Here is a 3,954-nt window from a genome sequence, read left to right on the forward strand (position 1 = left end):
CAAAGAAAAGGGATGAAATTAGCATGTTTTGGTTGATTTTGAAAAGAGTTGGAAATGGCTTGTTTTGAAAATGACACTTTGCAGTTTTAAGTAAAAACATGGTTTTTGGGCATACTTTGACGGGACATAACTTGGACTGCAAATTTTTGTTTTGTGCCAAAATTGTTTAAAAGTGAAATTGGATCCAGGATGTCCATGCCGTTCGAAGAACGGGCGAAAAACGATTTAAAATGAGAAAGTTATGTCCGTCGGAAGATTGGGGGTTGAATTTGTGAATTCTGCAGCTTTTAACTTAGAAAAATTTTTAGCAGAATGACCCTCCACGCGTAGGCGCACTTGGCGCGTACGCGTCCTTCTTCAAGAAGGAACCATCCACACGTGCGCGTGGTGTGCGCGTGCGCGTCGATGCGCTGCACCCAATGCCCAGTCATTTTCCCGAGAGTTGTGCCAGAGTTGTGCTAGTTTTGTGCCTAGGGCGCAAATGCACCCACGCGTACGCGTGGCTGACGCGTTCGCGTCGTCTGGCTGTGTTTCAATCCGCGCGTCCGCGTGTATGACGCATACGCATCGATGAGCTTTGTGGCCATCCACGCGTGCGCATGAAGTATGCGTGCGCGTAGCTCTGTTTTCATCCCAAAGTTGATTTGTGAGTTTTAAAAGCTAAATCTCATACTTCTAAGCCTCCGATCTCACCCCTTATGTATTAAATCATTATGATATGCCTAGCAATGAGAAAGAAGCTAGGGGATGTGGTAACTTGCGAATGAAGCAAGGGGAAAAGTTATGATCAATGATGATCAAAGATGATTATATGAGATACGGAGGATGGCGGTGGAAGTACCGTGTATGCCATGAGCCGAAGGGCTATATTTATTGATAAATGGTTGGTTATTGATTGAACCATGAGCCAGATGGCTGAGTTATTGCCGGATACGGCGGAGCCATGTGATAAATTGGCTAGTTCTGGATTGAACTGTGAGCCGGATGGCTGAGTTATTGCCGAGTTACGGCAAAGCCATTATGGATTATGACTGAGTATAAAGGCATATATGATAAATGAATAATGATGGAAAATGTTGAATGTAAGCATGCTTGTGTTTTCTCTCTGGTTGTGAGGGTGACAGGGCACCGATACCCTCTAATGGCGACAGGGTGCAAATACCCTCTAATGGTGACAGGGCACATATTCCCTCTAATGATATTAATACGCAACAGAGAGACTGTGCCCGGGTTAGCTACCGGACACGTCGGGTTGGTTTGATAACCGACAGATGATATCATCAGCCATAGGGCAGGCATACATCATTTGCATATGTTTGAATTGTTTGGGTTTGCCTATTTGTTTTGGATTTCTACATCATATATGCTATGTTACCTGATTATGTGCTACTTGTTCTACTTGTACCTTATTTGTATATTACTTGCCTGTATTGCTTGTGTTTGTACAACTGAGAGTCCCCTCATAATGGTGTCGGTGGATGTTGGGGCTGTTCTTGATGAGATAATTTGAGCTCCCTGGGAAGACGTAGTGATGTGGTTTCACTAGCTCCAGGTGAGGGTATGATGTATTGATACAAAATTGCTGAGGTAGAACAACTGGTAATGGTTTTACTTATGATTCTGAGTTTGATTCGTGGAAGAGTCAGCGTGTTGGAAAACATGTGTAACATGAACTAGATTTAGTATCCCCTTACAACAGTAGCCTATTCATGGATTAGTGAGAATCTAGGATGGATATTTGGTGAAGAAGTTTAGGATTGCTTAGTGAGTTTTTATTGCAGTGCATTGTATTTATTTGACACTTTTACTGTACTGGGAACCCATGGGCCCGGGATTTTCATTCCGTATATATCTCTTATTTTTCAGATACAGGTCCAGGTGCTCAGAAGTGAGCTGTGGTTCGTCTGAGAGACGGCGAAGATATTTATTTTCTCTACTTTGTGTTTTGCTTAGAATCTCTCCACCTTTGTTTTGATAAAATTATATTATGTATTGAACTCTTTTGGAACTTGTCTATAGAGGCTCTTATGTTTCCTTTGGGAGAGATTAGGATATACTGTTGTCAACTACTTTCCTACTGTACCCTAGCCGGCCTAAACTCCGCGGGTCGTGACTAGTGGCTTTTTACTTATGCTATAAATATCTATCTGTTATCTATCTCTTAATCCCATTTATGCCTTGTCCGTATATCGCGTTCGGCTTAACAGTTTAACTTTTCGTTGTCGAAATGTGAGTGATACGTCTTCGCGACTTTATTTCTACTCTTTTCAAGCTTCTCGATTAATACTCCTTTCTAAATTTACCTATATTTATATATTAAAAATCCACCTGAGAGTCGTACCACCGTAATATCATTGACTTATGACTCGAGCATAAGGATTTGAATATTAGGGTGTTACAGAATGAAATAGTTTTTTCATACCTTTTTGTTCTCATGTTTTTAGTGCTTGTTTGTGCGCCATTATCTTGGTAAAAAAAGACATTTTTCAATAAAAAATATTTTTTTATTTTTTATCGTATTTGACAAATTTTTAGTAGTAAAAGTAAAAGCACTAAAAAAAAAAACATCTTTTTTGAGAAGTTATAATTTATATCTTTTTTTAAAATATCTTTTTTCCTTTAAAAAAAGATGTTTTTCATATAATAAATAAACAAAAAAGTACTTTTATATTGTTATACCCAAACATAATTGATAAATAAAAAAATATTTTTATATGAGATACCCAAACATAAAATTACTTTTACTTTTTCATAAGATCTTTTAAGAAAAAATAACTCAAAAAAATCTTTTCTTAAAAACTCACCCAAACAAACTCTTATTATTTATAGGTTAAGTGCTTATTGTTACTGTTTATCGGTTATGATTTTGATAAAGATTGATATCATAACGTAACGGTTATATTTAAATGAATTTATAATTAACCAGTGATAAAATATAATGAGCATTTAACCAAGTTATAATTCGATTTGTAACGGACTTATCAGAATCAATGTCGACTTATTGTGAGCATTTGACTGAATTATAGCTCATCTTGTAACGGTCTTATCAGTTTTTGTTTAGTTGTGGTGACTAGTGAGTATGGTGCTGTCGTTTTGCTTGTGTTTGGTGAGTTTGTTTATTTTTTGTGGGGTAAGACGTAAGAGTGATAATGATGAAAAAGAACTGGGAAGAAAAGAAAAAAAATGGAGAAGAGAAGATAGTTGTTAAGGTGAAAAAAATTTACACTAAAAAGAAGGAGTCTGTCAACCACATATTAACCGTGCACAGAAAATGTCATTAATATTTTGTGCAAAACGTTTCGAAAATAATAGTAACGTGGAAGGAAAAATGACAATAATATTTTCTATAGCCATTAGAAATCTCCACAACAGTGTCAAACATAATTTTTTGACCTTTTTGAAAGATTATACTAATTTCGGCCCAATACTAAAAAAAATCTCGTTAGATATATTATATTTAACTTGGAATTAAAATGATAATTAAAAAAGGTATCTAGGAGAATTACGTAGACTCTTCTATCTCCACAAGTCTATTTTGCCAAGACAATGAGTTATGCCAGCTAGGCATATGCTATTTATAACCAATCAACTCATATAAGCCATTCAATTGGAGACAAATTATGGGTTGGGATTAATAATTGCTTGGAGGTAGGGTTTAAGCTTATCAATTGGTGCTTCTTCTACTCTTCCCATTTTTTTTTCTCATATTAATCGCCATTATCATTTTTCTCATCATGAATTTGAAACTTTGAATTTGTTCGTGTTTGAGTAAAGCTTCCCCTTGCTTCTTGATTTTGTGATGAGTATTGATCTCGCGGTTATAGTAAGTCGGTCATAACAAGTGTAAAAAAAAAAAAAAAAGTCGGTCATAACTCATAACTGATATATAAATCGGTTACTAATATCAAATAATAACGTTATAATAAGTCGATTACCAATAAACATTATCTTTTA

This window comes from Arachis stenosperma, chromosome 10 (genome assembly GCF_014773155.1).
Source record: "Arachis stenosperma cultivar V10309 chromosome 10, arast.V10309.gnm1.PFL2, whole genome shotgun sequence".
NCBI lineage: Eukaryota > Viridiplantae > Streptophyta > Magnoliopsida > Fabales > Fabaceae > Arachis > Arachis stenosperma.